Source organism: Uloborus diversus, chromosome 1 (genome assembly GCF_026930045.1).
Source record: "Uloborus diversus isolate 005 chromosome 1, Udiv.v.3.1, whole genome shotgun sequence".
NCBI lineage: Eukaryota > Metazoa > Arthropoda > Arachnida > Araneae > Uloboridae > Uloborus > Uloborus diversus.
Window position 1 is genome coordinate 4,662,450 of NC_072731.1, and position 21,703 is coordinate 4,684,152.

Below are 21,703 nucleotides of genomic sequence, written 5' to 3' on the forward strand. Positions count from 1 at the left end.
CTGGTCTATTGCTTTGAAGTTTTCTGAGAATGTGTTTTGTAACTTATTTTAAAACTTATACAGCAATTTGACTTAAAATATGTGAAAAAAATATTTCATGACAAATTATACCCTCAGTTCTCAGTTTTTTTTAATGAAATTTTAAGTTTTATAAGTTAAAAAATATCTAACTTTTAAATTTTTTTTGAATAAAGGGTGTATAGTATTTGATTATGATATATTTGTTTAATTTAACACCTTTTTTGTTTACATTAGCCTATTACTTAGCTCAGCATAATGCATGGAGTGAAACTTTCAGTTTTCATGATTTCGAAAAAAGGCATTCAGATTTTTCTATTTTAAAGACAACAATTTTTTATTTAAAACTAATCTAAGAATACTGAATTGTTTACTGATATATGCATTTTCAGTCATTAAAAAATCAAATTACTGAATTGCTTTTCTTCGACGGTACAGATTTTTAAAAATCGAGCTTTCTTTCTACGTGCATTAACATGGTAACACTATTGAAACCCCTTACTATGCATTGCAGCAGCAACAGCGGACAATTGAAGCATTGCTTAGGTGAAATTTCGGCATCTTGGCGATTATTGCAATTTTGATATTTTTTAGTTCCACCTGAAAAAATTTTCGTATTTTTTTCTCTTTTTTTTGATGCTTCATTCTGAGCCTTCTGATTTTCCCTCTGGTCTATTTTCCACTAATTATTACCTTCAATGCTTTTTGTCAGTTTTGACGTTTTCTATATGAGATTTGTTATTTTTATATATAAAATATATAAGGTTGTGCAAATTTCGTTCATTTTTACTTCCTTTTACAAATAAGGAAGTATTGTATTCGCAAAAAAATTTTCATTAAAAAATCGACCTTAATTTCTATTTTTCTCAGCCCCGAATGAATGTTGAGTTTTTATTTTTCAACCCGACCACACGTGGATATATGCCTAGGAACCTACAGACACCCGAAATATCCATTTTGACGACCCCCAGAGTTAATTACAACGAATTTTCTCGTGACGACCGTATGTACGTATGTATGTGCGTATGTGCGTATGTGTGTATGTGTATATGTATGTCGCATAACTCAAAACCGGTATGTCCTAGAAAGTTGAAATTTGTTACATAGACTCCTAGTGGGACCTAGTTGTGCACCTTCATTTTTGGTTGCATTCGGGTGTTCCTAAAGGGGTCTTATGCTCCTTTGGGGGGGGGGGAGATAATTGTTAATTTCGATGCAAACTCAAGTTGTGTTATAATTTGTCTGACACTTGGCGATACATCGCCAGTCTTTTGATCGCCAAGTTTTGTCACCAATTTGGCTTTTTTAAAAAAAAAAAATCTGTTCCAATTTGGCCACTGTTGGTGATATTTAGAGAGTAAACTATCGAACCACATTAAAATTGTCAATAACGGGAAAATGTCATTAAATTGGAGTAAAAGGACGTGATGCACACATCAGCTCGTTATCTTGAGACTGCCAAAGATCAAATGCTGACTGAAAACATTCAAAATATTTTCTGGTAAAGTAATGAATGCATATTTATTCATCAACATTCGGAGGTCCATTAAACTAACCCTTTAACTAGTACAGCTTTTCGAACTATCATATTTCATTTGGGAAATTGGCAGATTTATTTTTCAAAGTAATAAGATTTAGAACGAATGGTTTCGAAATGCCGGAAGAGATAAGATTAATTGCGGCACACAACAAGAACAAGTTTCATTAATCTACTGCGTCCAAGTTCTTGTAGATAGTTCTGCACTTTTAGAAGATAACATCTTGGAAAGTGTTTTTTAAAGAAATTAATTAAAACTAGAAACATTTTCGGCTTAAAAGATGTTAAAAATTGTACTAGAAAATAATGATCCTTAGGTTACATGATGGAAAATATTTTAAATAATAACAGTAATTAAGTTGTTTTTGTCTCTTTACTTGGAAAACAATAATGTTCATGGTTTATAACCAACGTAAAACTTTTGATAATAAAAAGAAAATTAAAATAAATTTCATCAAATTCGAATGGCTTAAAAAGCTGCATAGTTAAGAGGGTTATCTTTACTAATAATAAAGCTGAAAGTCTCTTTGTCTGTCAGGATCTCTGTGACGCGCATAGCGCCTAGACCGTTCGGGGGATTCTCATGAAATTTGGCCCAAAGTTAGTTTGTAGCATGGGGGTGTGCACCTCGAAGCGATTTTTCGAAAATTTGATGTGGTTCATTTTCTATTCCAATTTTAAGAACAAAACTATCATAAGATGGACGAGTAAATTACGAAATTATCATAACGTGCAACCGTAACATGGGTACAAGTTAATTGGCGAGATACGAAATTATCATAACGTGGAACCGTAACATGGGTATAAGCCAATTGGCGAGATACGAAATTATCATAACGTGGAACCGTAACATGGGTACAAGCCAATTGGCGAGACACGAAATTATCATAACGTGGAACCGTAACATGGGCACAAGCCAATTGGCGAGATACAAAATTATCATAACGTAGAACTGTAACATGGGTTCAAGCAAATTGGCCAGAAAATTCACCATACATTATTTGTAAATATACAGATGAACCAAAAAACCTTTTAATTTTCTATTACGAGCAAAGACGTGCGGGTACCACTAGTTAAAAAAAAAGAATACAGATAAAAATAACTGAATGGAATATAGAAATAAAATTAAATTTTAATAAATAGACTAGGGTAAGGTGGAGCACATTGTTACTCGAGGTACACTGTTGCAATGCAAAATATCGCCGTCTCTGTCTTTCATTTTTATGATGTTGGTACACATGTTTGTCAACCGCACAAGCAGCCATTTTTAAGAAGTTGTATGTTTGAAAAATAACAAACTAAAAATGTTTTCGTGTGATCAAATGACAAAAACCTAATTTTAAAGTTTTTAATTTATTTAATTCCAAGGGGAGAAGGGAAATTAAATGTATAATATATTAAACAAGTAAAATTGAATAAAAAAATAAATACATTTATAGAAACATACTTCAAAAACAAGCTTGCAATGCATAGTGTTTTTAAATGCTTTAAAATTAAAGTTTTAGACATAAATACATATTTGTTATATAGTCTTCACCAAAAGGTTACTTATTTTAAAAATAAAGTTTAAACGTGTGGGTTAATCCAAAGTTTAAAGGTTAAGGGAAATAATCATCTTTGTTTTTAGTTAACCTTTCTTATCGTGTTATAAAACCTTCCATTTCGACGATTAGCAATAAATTAACTTATACTTGAAATGAAAATAAAAGCATTTCTAATGGTCTATTATGTATGAAAAGTTTTTGGAAAACCTTGTTAATTAACTGTTAAAAAAGTAGAGAATTTTGGATCTTTAGTCACCTTAAGTACTTCAAAAAGAGTTGAAAAGATAATAATGAAAAAATTGGTTAGTCAATGTGACAAAATAATCGAAGCATAACGTGTTTAGAATTAAGTATTCTCTGAACGAATTTAATACTCTCATAATGCAATATTATTACAGAACAAAATCATAAAATACTTCAAAATACAGATTTTAGTAGTTTTTATAAATAATGTCTTCCCTAGCTAGAAATTTCAATATTTGTTTATATATTATTTCCATAAAATCAAATACTGTTTTTCATAGGGTTTCTTTTGAGAGGTTTTTTTACAAACAATTTCTAACAAAAACTTTCTCTAGAACTTCTAAAACTTGTAATTTGTAGAATTTATACTCAACATCTTTCGAGCGGGTGTAGTATAAGAACAACTTTCTAAATTACTTCTAAGATTTTTACTTCGTAGGATTTTTATTAAGCTCCCTATCTTTAAAATTCAAGCAGCAGAAACTTTTACTACAGAAAATCTGTAGCATAATTTTGTATATTATTTCCAAGAATTGTTTTAGATTGTTTTTCCAAGATACATTTCAATAATACTCCGAAGACTAGCAACTTCTCATATTTAATTTTTTTTTCGAAGCGCTCACCGTATGAATTTCACAAATTATCTATCTATGAACAAGTAAATAATTATCTATAATGTAAATAACTATCCATTAGTATATTCAAATAATTATCTATGCATTTTAAGCATGGCATTCTGTAGGATTCCTATGAAACCCCTTTTTTCGATTTTTAAGGCGGAATTCATTTAAAGTACATGCACTTACTGTTGGACTTCTATCCGTTTTGCTATCTGATTTAAAAGAAGTCCTACCAGTTTCATAGGAACACCCTTCAATAGTATCAAGCATAGTATCTTTTGTTCAACACTTGTTGATTTGTAACAGAATTTCTTGGGATTTAAATACAAATACAAAAGTGACGACCAGCAACAGGGTCTGGGCTCAGCTAGAATGATCCTAGTCAATATAAAATCCCCAGTGAAGATCAATGGCCCTCTTAAAACTATCTACTCCCGTGCTCATTACCACCTCTTCCGGTAAGCTGTTCCAAGGTTCCACTACCCTGCTATAATAATAATTTTTCCTAATATCCATGTAAGCCTGAGATTTAAATAGCTTAAAACAATGACCCCTTGTCCCGTTTTCAGTGCTAAACTTCAGCCCCGTAACATCTTTCATTTTAATGAATTTAAACAACTGAATCATGTCCCCTCGGTCTCTTCTTTGCTCAAGACTGTACGTTTTTAGCCTTCTAAGTCTGGAATCATAGTCTAAATGAGAAAGTCCATTTATTTGCCTTGTAGCGCGCCTTTGAACCCTTTCCAATACATTAATGTCTTTCTTAAGATAAGGAGACCAAAATTGAACAGCATACTCCAAATGAGGTCTTACCAAACTTCTATATAAGGGCAGAAGAACTTCTTTAGATTTATTTGAAATAGATCTATTGATAAACCCAAGCAGCTTACCGGCTTTGTTACTAGCTATGCTGTACTAAAAATCGCATTCGCTTTTCGTGGCTCTTCCAAGAAAAGCTTTTTTAGAATAACTTTCCATAGGATTTCTAAGGCTAGTAATTTAGAGGATTCCCCGAAAAAGTTCTTTGTATAATATCAATGAAGCGCAAGCGCTTACTGTAGAACTTGCATAGAAAAAAAATTAGAGACATTTTCCGGGAACTACTTGAAATAGAAGGCAAAAATTATTAAATGAATTTAAGTAATTACGCAGACTAAAGCAAAAACTGCACACCTTACTTTCTGGCCTATAGGGGAGAAATGCTTTTTCTAGTTGAATAAATGAAGAAAATTGGCGAGTGCAACTTATGCTAACAACTGTTTTCTTACCTGTTGTTCCAAAATGCTTGTATCTCCTGTTATCTGTTTGAATAATGCAGTTCTCATCTTTATATACTTTTCGAAACGATTCAACTGCAGGGGTCCACCACCTCCTTCCTCGTGCCCCAGAAGAATTCCAAAAATACCAATTTGTATGTCTTAAGCCATATGCAATTATTCAACATCCATCGATTTCCCCGTTAAATTTAGACGCATCAAAAGTAGCCAGAAACCGCCGCCCGAAGCTTTCTTTTTTTGGTAATTTTCTTCACTTTCTACAATCTCATTAGCTGGCAGCTTCGTTTGTTTAGCTCCAAGGGGGGGGGGGGTTAGCAGGTGGGGTTATGTCGCATCCTTCGCCGAGTGTTGAAGTGTGAATTGGATTTCACGTTCGAATAAGCAGGTTAAGTGCTTCCAGATGTGCCCCTTACAGGTAGACGAGTAAAAGTGAAAGCATCGGAAGCTAAATATAGTTGTTGTCTGAGTGATGAGCAATTTTCTTTGTCCTACAATTTCATGTCTGAAAATGGAGTGTTTTTAGAAGGGATTTCCTGTTGGGGGTGGGCCCTGTTCTCATTATTTTAAAATCCTACTTTTTTTTCATAAAAATACCGAATCTGGCCTTGTGCAACATGACGGGTGTTAAATGCACCAGCATCTATCTTGATTCGAAGCAGAGAGTAGGTTAAGAAAACAAAATGGCACTTGAAAAGTTTTTCATTCGTAGTTAATGCTAAACTGCAAGAATTCGAAGTTTTGAAGAGCTTATGGAGTAAATATAAAATAATCATACATACGACACATAAAAAGCAAAAGTTTAAAAACGTGATCTGCTTCATCTTTAAATTCTTTTGAAACCACCATTTTTTCAAACTTTAAAAGCATAGCCTCCCCCTCCTTTCCTCCATATTACCGTTAACGTATAAGATGGGGCTTACACAACTAAGTAGACAAAGCAAAAATAAAAAACATGTAGCTGTGTACAATTAAATAGACATGAAAATGTAAAACAAAATGCTCTGTTAAGCTATTTAAGTTGGACCGTTTTTTTTCCTAACTTCTAGAACACTATTTTAACTCCCGAAATGAGATGCTAGCATGCATAGTGGTTTGGAATATCTTTTTTTTCTCACAATAGTTATAATGAACAGATTCTTAATATAGCAACTTAAACATTCTATTAAATTTCAACGTTCGCATTAGCTTTGGAATTTTCATATTTTTTTGAAATGATCTTCAAATAACTCAAAAAAGAAAAAAAAAGCAACTAAACCGAACGTTTTTGAAACAAATTAAAGTTTTCTGAGACAAAATAGAAGACTCAGAAGATATGACATGCGAAAAAAGAAAAGAAAGAAAACTAACATGTATCTAGAAAGCTAAGTCTGGAATATAGAGACAGTAAAGAGGTACGCGACTCCTGCAAAATTATTTTGAAATGTTGATAATAGCACGAAATAAGTTGGAGCAATAGGAAAATTATCAAAAGGAAAAAAATCGTATAAGAAGTATTACAATGGTAGTAAAAATGCAAAAAGGCCCAATTTCTTTTCTATAATACGGGATAATAAACATGGTAAAAATTTAGGAAGTTCATAGAAAAACCTAGAATGTTTTACCGCATTTTCTGGGAAATAAAAAAGCTTTTTAAAGGAAGGAAATGGAAGTGAACATGTTTCGCAAAAACGATTGGATAGATTCTGTTTTTATTAGGGTATGAAAATATTTCGTTTCAGTGTCGTTGTAGCGATTTTCTCAGGAATTCTAATCGTTGAAAAATCCATTTCTTGGAGGAACTCCATTGTTTCGATGAAAGTTCGAGAGACATTAACTTAAGTAGGGAGTTTTGGAGATAGTATTAGAATTCAGAAGTTTCCCGAATTAATCGGCAGAGCTATGTCCCTAATTTTGCTTCTTTCAGTGTAATTCCCTTTATTTGTGCCAACATCCTACTTTTACTTTTTTATATTCTTCTTCATAAAGTTCTTTTTTTCGAATTTTTAAAGGGTGAACTTTTAAATAGGTGCACAAAATGATTTGAAGCACAGTGCGGAATTCCGCACGTGTCGACTAGTATTTCTTATTTTGCAACCATGAACTACTAAATGACATTACTGACTGCCATTATCCCAGGGTAGGGTTAATACCGATCAAAGCTGATTTTGCAATGTTTTTTATTTTCCCAGTAGGTAACATTAATTAAGGCTCAATTTGAGTCTGCAATAGGTAAAATATACTATATGTAAGCAATTTTACGTGATTGCGTTTTAAATTTATAACAAGGTAAAGTTTTAAACCATTTTCCTTTAAATGACTGCCATTACCCCAGTCTCCACTTATTCATTCTAACTAAGGAATGAAGTAAAAAAAAAAAAAAAAAAATTGCATTTTGACCTCTTGAATTCAAATTATGTTTTTCGCAATGACGAGCGTGTGTGTGTGTATGTAGGCACGTGTGTGTTTATGTGTGTGAGGGGGGTTTGTGTGTAGGGGGTATGTGTATGTGTGTAGGCATGTGTGTGTTTGTGTATGTGTGCAGTTATGTGTGTGTGAATAGTTGTGTGTATGTGAGTGTGTAGGTGTGCGTGTGTTTGTGTGTGTATGTGTTTGTGTATGTATGTGTGTGTATGTGTGTAGGCATGTGTGTTTGTGTCTGTGTGCAGTTATGTGTGTGTGGGTAGTTGTGTATATGTGAGTAGGCATGTGTGTTTGTGTCTGTGTGCAGTTATGTGTGTGTGGGTAGTTGTGTGTATGTGAGTGTGTAGGTGTGTGTGTGTTTGTGTGTGTATGTGTTTGTATATGTATGTGTGTGTAGGTGTATACATGTATATATATATATATGTGTGTGTGCGTGTATGTGCGTGTACGTATGAGTGTAAGTGTAGGATATTGAAGCAACCTGGAGACGATTTTCGCTAGAGGAGCAGCATCGTGAGGAGCCGGTCGACGGTGATGCTGCAGAGGGTGCTGGCGGGAAAATAAAATGATAGCACATCAAAACAGTCAAATAAAAGCAATAAGCAATCGTGATTGCTCAAAAAAAAAAAAAAAAAAAAGACATGAAAAAGGTTTCAAAAACTCTACGAGAGCAGTAACCCCTCACAAAGGACAAAATGCTCCTAAATTATTTTTATTATTCTCGAATGCATATATATATTTTTTCTTTTTTGTGTTTGTGAGTTGCAATTTTAGGCATTTTTAATAGCTAAACGCACAAAAGAAACACATATTCAGACTGACAAGAGGTGACCCATTTAAAATATTCAGAGCTTTATTTTACTAGCAATTCTTTCTGCCGCCGAAGCAAAAGTTTCATGGAGTTTTCGATCGCTGGCATTCTGCTTTATCTGCGCCGCCTCGCGCAAGGTGATAAATATTTTATGGCTACTTGGAAATGCAGGCTTCCAGAACTTCGTTTTAAATTTCGTTAGAAACAGAAAGCCGGGAAAGTTTAACAATTGATTTTGGCTGGCAATAAAAGCTTTGGAACAGCAAAATATTTTTATATTATTATTTAGAATGAGGGATGATCATTGTAAATTGTGCTATTTCGTACCTTTTTTGATAAGTAAAAAACGTGGCATCAAGCAAGATAATTTGAAAACCTGCCAAAGAAGAGAGAATTCTAAGAAAAGGAAACTATTTCGTTTGTCTGCCTTGAAACAGAAAAACAATTGTCCTTTCCTTCGTTAAAAATACAACAGTTTGGTAGAATATCTAACGAGCATAATCCTGTGCGTCTTGTGATACTTATTTTAACAAAATATATTTAGCACAGACTTAAAAAAAAAAAAAAGAGTTCTCACAGAGCATTAAAAAAAAATGTTTTGAAATATGTTTCGTGTCGCTTTGTGTGTTTTAAAAATATATATCATTCTTTAAAAACATCAGAAAGTTGATTAAGCGTAAAAGAAAGTTTTGAAAATGCATTTTTTTTGAAACAACTTATTTTTCGACAGTAAGTTTATTTTTGGAGTTACTAGAGATCTCGTTTTCCTGCTGGTTTGTCTCTCACCCATCCCATAATTATTTATTGAGGCTCGTGTATAAGTATATATTTATATTATAAGAATTTAAAGCTGAAAAGTATGTTCATTTGTTTATTTGAACGTGCTAATTTCAGGAACTACTGGTTCGAATTGAAAAACTCTTTTTGTTTTGAATAGTCCATTTATTGAGAAAGGCTACAGGCTTTTTTCTTTAAAATCAGATTGACCAAAATATTTGTAATTGCAAATAAAATGCTTAATAAATTGTTTATTTCTTTGAATTCCTAATCGATGGCGGTGTAAGTTAACTCATCGAGAGGGCGCTGGTCGACAGTGTTGATAGCTGCGAGGAACTATGCCGCGTGGCTCAGACGCAAGGACGGCTACGCTATTTTGGGACTGTTTTGGTCAGCGAACTGATTTTTACTTTCTTCTATATCTAATATATAGAAGAAAGTATTGGATTCGTGCAAATTTTCGAATTTCGAATTTTGACGGATTCGAACGTTTTGAGGTGTGCTGAGTCCATTTCGACCATTTTTGGAAAATGTCTGTCTGTCTGTCTGTGTGTGTGTGTCCGTGTGTGTGTCACGTCTGTGTGTGACCAGTTTTTTGTGGCCGCTCTACAGCAAAAACTACCGCATGAAATCGAACGATATTCGGTACACATATGTGCCGCTATGTGAACTTGTGCCCATTGGTTTTTGGCGCGAATTCCTCCAAAGGGGTGGAGCAATGGGACGTTTTTTGAGTTACGCGTGCTTGCTATTCCTCAGGAAGTAACTGGCGGAATCAAACAAAATTTGGTCCATATGTTGCTATTAACAGGAACAGGTGCTGATTCAATTTTGGTGTCAATAACTCAAATGGGGGTTGAGCTATAGAACGTTTTTTGTCATCAATTGTGACTGCTGTATATCTCAAGAAATAATGAACGGAATAAAAGAAAAATTTATCGGCAAGTAGCCCTTAGTGGGTATAAGAACTGATTTTATTTTTGTGTCAACAGCTAAAAAGGGGGTAGCGCAATCACCCGTTCTTTTTTTCCATTTTGAGTGCCCTATCTCAAGAAGTAATGCTACGTTCTGGTTGAAATTTGGAATATATGTGAATCCATATGTAAACAGGCTTTGGTTCTATTTTGACGCCGATCGCTCCAAGAGGTGTTGATTTTTTTTTTTTTTTTTTTGCGAATAAAAATATTTTTATTAATGCAACAATAAGAAAGATAAATCGTAATAGATTGTCGTCTGCGTATTTCTCGTGATTTTAATTGTATGGAAATGATCGAAAATATTATCTCAATGATTTAAAATTTTTAACTGCTGCCATCTTATGTTTGTTAACAAATAAAATATTTGTAATTCATTCAAGCAAGGCTTTTAAAATAACTTTCAATTTTCGCTCTTTGTTTTGCTTTTGCAATAATTCAGACATTGGGATGGTCGTCAAGTTTTTGCATGTGTCATTTTGTTTTTGTTGGGAATATTGCTTCCTCGTCAAGCATGGGGAGGGATCAGAAAAAAAAAATATATAGAAGAAAATTTTCTGATGGCCACAACATACTAGTTGAATGTGTTTTTTCGATATTCAGGTACATAATTTGATTTTGTAGGATTTTTTTCTGTTCGGTTTTGTTTTCCTTATTTCTTCAACGTTGGTTTTGTTCTTATAGTTAAAAATAGTTACTTATCCAAGTCTAAGTAAAAAATTTCATTTGTCGTATTATTCAGTTGTGATTGTTCTTTATAACATTTTTATTATAGTAGTGTTTATTTGGCGAAATATTTTAAATTGCAGAAGAAAAAACCCGCTTCACTTGCTAACGGGCAGGATTGTGGTAGCGTGGTTTGTTGGCGCGTTAAGCAATGAAATACAGTTGTCCATATTCTACACACACGCGTACACACACACACACACACGCCTGCACACACGCACGCGCACATGCATGGACGCTTACATACCCAAGCGCGCACATACACGCGCTAGCCCGCTAGCACGCACAAAGGTACGTACGCTTACACGCGCCAGCGTGGCAGGATGGATGGAGATGGATGGAACGATGGATGGATGAATGGATAAATGGATGGAACGATGGATGGATGGAGATGGATGCATGGATGAATGGATGGATGGATGGGTGGATGGATGGATGGATGCAAAAACAAATACATACATGCATACAGACATACATACATACATACACGCTCGCACGTACACAAACACACACACATCACGTCATGATAACCCAAATGTGAAAACCAGCGGGACGTGTTACGAAATGCGGGAGACATTCAAATTTGTTTCGCGGAAATTTCGTGAAACTAAACCAAAGTTCGAAAGTTCTCCAATAGGGAAGTATTCGATTTTCTAATTTTATTTTTATTTGATAGAGTAACATACATGAACATCATCTGCGAAAAAATTTTTACGATACGACTAATACTTTTTTTTAAAATAATTTTTTAAAGTTCACGCGCGAGTGACGTCATTTGCTTGTAAGTCCTTTGACTGACGTCACTGCCGCGCTGCGAGGCGGCGGGGTTGGCTAGGACAAAGAAGTGCTTGGCGATTTTTGGGGGAAGGCGCGGGAAAACAAGAGCCTTCTAACAGCAGCGCGCATAAAAGGCTAGTGAAAATCCTTTGCTGTCTGTAGGGTTTAATGCATTCTGCGATTGTTTTTAATTTGATTTTCTTTGTCATGGCTAGTAGAATCAATTACAAGTATTGCTTCGTTCCTGGATGCGTATCTACATCTAAAAAAACTCCTCACAAGCGATTTGTTATTGTTCCGTCCCAGCAGGATCTTCGAAAGAAGTGTTTTCAAGTGTGTTTATTAATTAAAATTTGAAAATGAAAATTTGCACTTCATTTTAATTAAAAACTATGTCAAGTGAGAAATACAGTTTGAAATATATGTTCACAACTGTTCATAAATAAATGTTTAATAAGCATATGAGATATTTTTAAAAAAAATGCAAGTAAACAAAGGAATTTAAAACCTGCACAATAAACTTAAATAGAAAGTAATAGATGCATTACTATTTCCATTTTAATAACAATGCAAAAACTATTAATACTTTCTTTTTAACATACAAACTATCTTTAAATTTTAACTATTACAAATTGATAATTTAAAAATACATTTTCAGTTTATCACCAGAAGCGTTTCTATATATACAAGACCTTTCTCACCTGCAAAAAGGTACTTATTTTATGAAATGAACACCATTTTCAAATTTATTATTTTTATCAAAAGAGCAAAAAAATATATTTTTCCTTTTTTTGCTAAGTTGCACAAAAACTCAAGGATAATTAACATGTATTAGTGGATTTAAAACAATTTTCCACAAAAAAAAAGCAGATCAACTTTTATTGCCAACAAAGCGAAAAATTTTCATGCAAAAACTGCTCTAAAACTTAGCACTGGAATCACTTGCAGTAGTAGGGTTGTTACAAAATGCGCGCCTCATTAAAAGCCGCCAAGTAAGAACTGGAATAGCGCTCTTACATTGTAATTTATATATTCAGATAAAAAAACCATCGACACACAAATGGAAATGATCAATCTTGATAAGGGAAACTAATGCGAATAATATGAACTGCAAACATAGACGGATATGTACGTACAATTTGAAAGAATAACAATGGTGAAACTTTGTTGTCTCACTCTCTGTACTTCTAGGATATTAAATCTCTCGTCCTTTCGAAAAAAGTCAAACACCATGAATGACTTTACTTGAGGAAGGTTATTGGATTGACCTTTCGTGAATCCTAGCCCCATGATGGAAAAAATGCTGGTTAAATGCTTTAAAAAGGCTGAAAAAGACAGTGCTATTCATCTCTTGGTAGGCGCAACACGGCATGGAAATGGAGCTCTGATCGAAACAGGGAAATGACGTCAGCTGCTGACGTTTTAGGCCACACCTCTTTTTTGCGCATCGCTCTTTAAAAAATTCATAAAAAATCAATCGTTGGTTTTAAAAATCCGGCCATGGTGAATTTTTGTGTTTTGTAAGCCTGTCAACATTGTGCAATAGTTAAAATTGGAATATTTGATAGGTTGATACTTCCCTATTCCTCCAATTAACAGGACTTTTGAAACATGGGGGAGAAAATTTCTCTTTCATTTAGAATTTCTGATTACTGATTCGGGGGGGGGGGCATTTTAGAATAATCAGAAAAAAAGACAAATAACTTTGAAATAGTTCAGTTTTTTAAAAACGAATAGATGCGCAAGTCTCCAGATTACGTCTATATTCTACACAAAAACACGTACATACACACACTAGTACACACACACAATCCTGACCAAACACACGCGGACACGAATGAACGCTTACACACCCAAGCGCGCGCATACACGCACGCCTACACGCGCTAGCCTGCTAGCACGCACAAGCGTACGTACGCTTACACGCGCTAGCGCGGTAGCACACACAATGGTACGTACGCTTGCACGCGCTAGTGCGGTAGCACGCACAAGGGTACGTACGTTTACATGCGCTAGCGCAGCAGCACACACAAGGGTACGTACGCTTACACGCGCTAGCGCGGCAGCACGCACAAGGGTACGTACGCTTACAAGCGCTAGCGCGGCAGCACGCACAGGGTACGTACGCTTACACGCGCTAGCGCGGTAGCACACACAATGGTACGTACGCTTGCACGCGCTAGTGCGGTAGCACGCACAAGGGTACGTACGTTTACATGCGCTAGCGCAGCAGCACGCACAAGGATACGTACGCTTACACGCTCTAGCGCGGCAGCACGCACAAGGGTACGTACGCTTACACGCGCTAGCGCGGCAGCACGCACAAGGGTACGTACGCTTACACGCGCTAGCGCGGCAGCACGCACAAGGGTACGTACGCTTACACGCGCTAGCGTGGCAGCACGCACAAGGGTACGTACGCTTACACGCTCTAGCGCGGCAGCACGCACAAGGGTACGTACGCTTACACGAGCTAGCACGGCAGCACGCACAGGGTACGTACGCTCACACGCGCTAGCGCGGCAGCACGCACAAGGGTACGTACGCTTACACGCGCTAGCGCGGCAGCACGCACAAGGGTACGTACGCTTACACGCGCTAGCGCGGTAGCACGCACAAGGGTACGTACGCTTACACGCGCTAGCACGCACAAGGGTACGTACGCTTACACGCGCTAGCGCGGTAGCACGCACAAGGGTACGTACGCTTACACGCGCTAGCGCGGCAGCACGCACAAGGGTACGTACGCTTACACGCGCTAGCACGCACAAGGGTACGTACGCTTACACGAGCTAGCACGGCAGCACGCACAGGGTACGTACGCTCACACGCGCTAGCGCGGCAGCACGCACAAGGGTACGTACGCTTACACGCGCTAGCGCGGCAGCACGCACAAGGGTACGTACGCTTACACGCGCTAGCGCGGCAGCACGCACAGGGTACGTACGCTTACACGCGCTAGCGCGGCAGCACGCACAAGGGTACGTACGCTTACACGCGCTAGCGCGGCAGCACGCACAAGGGTACGTACGCTTACACGCGCTAGCGCGGCAGCACGCACAAGGGTACGTACGCTTACACGCGCTAGCGCGGCAGCACGCACAAGGGTACGTACGCTTACACGCGCTAGCGCGGCAGCACGCACAAGGGTACGTACGCTTACACGCGCTAGCGCGGCAGCACGCACAAGGGTACGTACGCTTACACGCGCTAGCGCGGCAGCACGCACAGGGTACGTACGCTTACACGCTCTAGCGCGGCAGCACGCACAGGGTACGTACGCTTACACGCTCTAGCGCGGCAGCACGCACAAGGGTACGTACGCTTACACGCGCTAGCGCGGCAGCACGCACAAGGGTACGTACGCTTACACGCGCTAGCGCGGCAGCACGCACAAGGGTACGTACGCTTACACGCGCTAGCGCGGCAGCACGCACAAGGGTACGTACGCTTACACGCTCTAGCGCGGCAGCACGCACAAGGGTACGTACGCTTACACGCGCTAGCCCGCTAGCACGCACAAAGGTACGTACGCTTACACGCGCCAGCGTGGCAGGATGGATGGAGATGGATGGAACGATGGATGGATGAATGGATAAATGGATGGAACGATGGATGGATGGAGATGGATGCATGGATGAATGGATGGATGGATGGGTGGATGGATGGATGGATGCAAAAACAAATACATACATGCATACAGACATACATACATACATACACGCTCGCACGTACACAAACACACACACATCACGTCATGATAACCCAAATGTGAAAACCAGCGGGACGTGTTACGAAATGCGGGAGACATTCAAATTTGTTTCGCGGAAATTTCGTGAAACTAAACCAAAGTTCGAAAGTTCTCCAATAGGGAAGTATTCGATTTTCTAATTTTATTTTTATTTGATAGAGTAACATACATGAACATCATCTGCGAAAAAATTTTTACGATACGACTAATACTTTTTTTTAAAATAATTTTTTAAAGTTCACGCGCGAGTGACGTCATTTGCTTGTAAGTCCTTTGACTGACGTCACTGCCGCGCTGCGAGGCGGCGGGGTTGGCTAGGACAAAGAAGTGCTTGGCGATTTTTGGGGGAAGGCGCGGGAAAACAAGAGCCTTCTAACAGCAGCGCGCATAAAAGGCTAGTGAAAATCCTTTGCTGTCTGTAGGGTTTAATGCATTCTGCGATTGTTTTTAATTTGATTTTCTTTGTCATGGCTAGTAGAATCAATTACAAGTATTGCTTCGTTCCTGGATGCGTATCTACATCTAAAAAAACTCCTCACAAGCGATTTGTTATTGTTCCGTCCCAGCAGGATCTTCGAAAGAAGTGTTTTCAAGTGTGTTTATTAATTAAAATTTGAAAATGAAAATTTGCACTTCATTTTAATTAAAAACTATGTCAAGTGAGAAATACAGTTTGAAATATATGTTCACAACTGTTCATAAATAAATGTTTAATAAGCATATGAGATATTTTTAAAAAAAATGCAAGTAAACAAAGGAATTTAAAACCTGCACAATAAACTTAAATAGAAAGTAATAGATGCATTACTATTTCCATTTTAATAACAATGCAAAAACTATTAATACTTTCTTTTTAACATACAAACTATCTTTAAATTTTAACTATTACAAATTGATAATTTAAAAATACATTTTCAGTTTATCACCAGAAGCGTTTCTATATATACAAGACCTTTCTCACCTGCAAAAAGGTACTTATTTTATGAAATGAACACCATTTTCAAATTTATTATTTTTATCAAAAGAGCAAAAAAATATATTTTTCCTTTTTTTGCTAAGTTGCACAAAAACTCAAGGATAATTAACATGTATTAGTGGATTTAAAACAATTTTCCACAAAAAAAAAGCAGATCAACTTTTATTGCCAACAAAGCGAAAAATTTTCATGCAAAAACTGCTCTAAAACTTAGCACTGGAATCACTTGCAGTAGTAGGGTTGTTACAAAATGCGCGCCTCATTAAAAGCCGCCAAGTAAGAACTGGAATAGCGCTCTTACATTGTAATTTATATATTCAGATAAAAAAACCATCGACACACAAATGGAAATGATCAATCTTGATAAGGGAAACTAATGCGAATAATATGAACTGCAAACATAGACGGATATGTACGTACAATTTGAAAGAATAACAATGGTGAAACTTTGTTGTCTCACTCTCTGTACTTCTAGGATATTAAATCTCTCGTCCTTTCGAAAAAAGTCAAACACCATGAATGACTTTACTTGAGGAAGGTTATTGGATTGACCTTTCGTGAATCCTAGCCCCATGATGGAAAAAATGCTGGTTAAATGCTTTAAAAAGGCTGAAAAAGACAGTGCTATTCATCTCTTGGTAGGCGCAACACGGCATGGAAATGGAGCTCTGATCGAAACAGGGAAATGACGTCAGCTGCTGACGTTTTAGGCCACACCTCTTTTTTGCGCATCGCTCTTTAAAAAATTCATAAAAAATCAATCGTTGGTTTTAAAAATCCGGCCATGGTGAATTTTTGTGTTTTGTAAGCCTGTCAACATTGTGCAATAGTTAAAATTGGAATATTTGATAGGTTGATACTTCCCTATTCCTCCAATTAACAGGACTTTTGAAACATGGGGGAGAAAATTTCTCTTTCATTTAGAATTTCTGATTACTGATTCGGGGGGGGGGGGGCATTTTAGAATAATCAGAAAAAAAGACAAATAACTTTGAAATAGTTCAGTTTTTTAAAAACGAATAGATGCGCAAGTCTCCAGATTACGTCTATATTCTACACAAAAACACGTACATACACACACTAGTACACACACACACAATCCTGACCAAACACACGCGGACACGAATGAACGCTTACACACCCAAGCGCGCGCATACACGCACGCCTACACGCGCTAGCCTGCTAGCACGCACAAGCGTACGTACGCTTACACGCGCTAGCGCGGTAGCACACACAATGGTACGTACGCTTGCACGCGCTAGTGCGGTAGCACGCACAAGGGTACGTACGTTTACATGCGCTAGCGCAGCAGCACACACAAGGGTACGTACGCTTACACGCGCTAGCGCGGCAGCACGCACAAGGGTACGTACGCTTACAAGCGCTAGCGCGGCAGCACGCACAGGGTACGTACGCTTACACGCGCTAGCGCGGTAGCACACACAATGGTACGTACGCTTGCACGCGCTAGTGCGGTAGCACGCACAAGGGTACGTACGTTTACATGCGCTAGCGCAGCAGCACGCACAAGGATACGTACGCTTACACGCTCTAGCGCGGCAGCACGCACAAGGGTACGTACGCTTACACGCGCTAGCGCGGCAGCACGCACAAGGGTACGTACGCTTACACGCGCTAGCGCGGCAGCACGCACAAGGGTACGTACGCTTACACGCGCTAGCGTGGCAGCACGCACAAGGGTACGTACGCTTACACGCTCTAGCGCGGCAGCGCGCACAAGGGTACGTACGCTTACACGCGCTAGCGCGGCAGCACGCACAAGGGTACGTACGCTTACACGCGCTAGCGCGGCAGCACGCACAAGGGTACGTACGCTTACACGCGCTAGCGCGGCAGCACGCACAAGGGTACGTACGCTTACACGCGCTAGCACGCACAAGGGTACGTATGCTTACACGAGCTAGCACGGCAGCACGCACAGGGTACGTACGCTCACACGCGCTAGCGCGGCAGCACGCACAGGGTACGTACGCTTACACGCCCTAGCGCGGCAGCACGCACAAGGGTACGTACGCTTACACGCGCTAGCGCGGTAGCACGCACAAGGGTACGTACGCTTACACGCGCTAGCACGCACAAGGGTACGTACGCTTACGCGCGCTAGCGCGGCAGCACGCACAGGGTACGTACGCTTACACGCCCTAGCGCGGCAGCACGCACAAGGGTACGTACGCTTACACGCGCTAGCGCGGCAGCACGCACAAGGGTACGTACGCTTACACGCGCTAGCGCGGCGGCACGCACAAGGGTACGTACGCTTACACGCGCCAGCGCGGCGGCACGCACAAGGGTACGTACGCTTACACGCGCTAGCGCGGCGGCACGCACAAGGGTACGTACGCTTACACGCGCTAGCGCGGCGGCACGCACAAGGGTACGTACGCTTACACGCGCCAGCGCGGCAGCACGCACAAGGGTACGTACGCTTACACGCGCCAGCGCGGCAGCACGCACAAGGGTACGTACGCTTACACGCGCCAGCGCGGCAGCACGCACAAGGGTACGTACGCTTACACGCGCCAGCGCGGCAGCACGCACAAGGGTACGTACGCTTACACGCGCCAGCGCGGCAGCACGCACAAGGGTACGTACGCTTACACGCGCCAGCGCGGCAGCACGCACAAGGGTACGTACGCTTACACGCGCTAGCGCGGCAGCACGCACAAGGGTACGTACGCTTACACGCGCTAGCGCGGCAGCACGCACAAGGGTACGTACGCTTACACGCGCTAGCGCGGCAGCACGCACAAGGGTACGTACGCTTACACGCGCTAGCGCGGCAGCACGCACAAGGGTACGTACGCTTACACGCGCTAGCGCGGCAGCACGCACAGGGTACGTACGCTTACACGCGCTAGCGCGGCAGCACGCACAAGGGTACGTACGCTTACACGCGCTAGCGCGGCAGCACGCACAAGGGTACGTACGCTTACACGCGCTAGCGCGGCAGCACGCACAAGGGTACGTACGCTTACACGCGCTAGCGCGGCAGCACGCACAAGGGTACGTACGCTTACACGCGCTAGCGCGGCAGCACGCACAAGGGTACGTACGCTTACACGCGCTAGCGCGGCAGCACACACAAGGGTACGTACGCTTACACGCGCTAGCGCGGCAGCACGCACAGGGTACGTACGCTTACACGCTCTAGCGCGGCAGCACGCACAGGGTACGTACGCTTACACGCTCTAGCGCGGCAGCACGCACAAGGGTACGTACGCTTACACGCGCTAGCGCGGCAGCACGCACAAGGGTACGTACGCTTACACGCGCTAGCGCGGCAGCACGCACAAGGGTACGTACGCTTACACGCGCTAGCGCGGCAGCACGCACAAGGGTACGTACGCTTACACGCGCTAGCGCGGCAGCACGCACAAGGGTACGTACGCTTACACGCGCTAGCGCGGCAGCACGCACAGGGTACGTACGCTTACACGCGCTAGCGCGGCAGCACGCACAAGGGTACGTACGCTTACACGCGCTAGCGCGGCAGCACGCACAAGGGTACGTACGCTTACACGCTCTAGCGCGGCAGCACGCACAAGGGTACGTACGCTTACACGCGCTAGCGCGGCAGCACGCACAAGGGTACGTACGCTTACACGCGCTAGCGCGGCAGCACGCACAAGGGTACGTACGCTTACACGCGCTAGCGCGGCAGCACGCACAAGGGTACGTACGCTTACACGCGCTAGCGCGGCAGCACGCACAAGGGTACGTACGCTTACACGCGCTAGCGCGGCAGCACGCACAAGGGTACGTACGCTTACACGCGCTAGCGCGGCAGCACGCACAAGGGTACGTACGCTTACACGCGCTAGCGCGGCAGCACGCACAAGGGTACGTACGCTTACACGCTCTAGCGCGGCAGCACGCACAAGGGTACGTACGCTTACACGCGCTAGCGCGGCAGCACGCACAAGGGTACGTACGCTTACACGCGCTAGCGCGGCAGCACGCACAAGGGTACGTACGCTTACACGCGCTAGCGCGGCAGCACGCACAAGGGTACGTACGCTTACACGCTCTAGCGCGGCAGCACGCACAAGGGTACGTACGCTTACACGCTCTAGCGCGGCAGCACGCACAAGGGTACGTACGCTTACACGCTCTAGCGCGGCGGCACGCACAAGGGTACGTACGCTTACACGCGCTAGCGCGGCGGCACGCACAAGGGTACGTACGCTTACACGCGCTAGCGCGGCGGCACGCACAAGGGTACGTACGCTTACACGCGCTAGCGCGGCGGCACGCACAAGGGTACGTACGCTTACACGCTCTAGCGCGGCAGCACGCACAAGGGTACGTACGCTTACACGCTCTAGCGCGGCAGCACGCACAAGGGTACGTACGCTTACACGCGCTAGCGCGGCAGCACGCACAAGGGTACGTACGCTTACACGCGCTAGCGCGGCAGCACGCACAAGGGTACGTACGCTTACACGCGCTAGCGCGGCAGCACGCACAAGGGTACGTACGCTTACACGCTCTAGCGCGGCAGCACGCACAAGGGTACGTACGCTTACACGCGCTAGCGCGGCAGCACGCACAAGGGTACGTACGCTTACACGCGCTAGCGCGGCAGCACGCACAAGGGTACGTACGCTTACACGCGCTAGCGCGGCAGCACGCACAAGGGTACGTACGCTTACACGCGCTAGCGCGGCGGCACGCACAAGGGTACGTACGCTTACACGAGCTAGCACGGCAGCACGCACAAGGGTACGTACGCTTACACGCGCTAGCGCGGCAGCACGCACAAGGGTACGTACGCTTACACGCGCTAGCGCGGCAGCACGCACAAGGGTACGTACGCTTACACGCGCTAGCGCGACGGCACGCACAAGGGTACGTACGCTTACACGCGCTAGCGCGGCAGCACGCACAAGGGTACGTACGCTTACACGCGCTAGCGCGGCAGCACGCACAAGGGTACGTACGCTTACACGAGCTAGCACGGCAGCACGCACAAGGGTACGTACGCTTACGCGCTAGCGCGGCAGCACGCACAAGAGTTCGTACGCTTACACGCGCTAGCGCGGCAGCACGCACAAGGGTACGTACGCTTACACGCGCTAGCGCGGCAGCACGCACAGGGTACGTACGCTCACACGCTCTAGCGCGGTAGCACGCACAAGGGTACGTACGCTTACACGCGCTAGCGCGGTAGCACGCACAAGGGTACGTACGCTTACACGCGCTAGCGCGGTAGCACGCACAAGGTACGTACGCTTACATGCGCTAGCGCGGC

General features: G+C 41.9%; 1 long non-coding RNA gene across 1 annotated transcript in view; it reads right to left on the reverse strand.

The window, feature by feature from the left end:
• LOC129223207 (uncharacterized) overlaps nt 1–5,469 on the reverse strand; it is a 25,376-nt gene extending 19,907 nt beyond the window's left edge. Inside the window, exon 1 of the long non-coding RNA XR_008580624.1 lies at nt 5,231–5,469. This is a non-coding gene — a long non-coding RNA (uncharacterized LOC129223207). The remainder of the gene's footprint in view (nt 1–5,230) is intronic.
• Between the last annotated feature and the right edge of the window lie 16,234 nt (nt 5,470–21,703).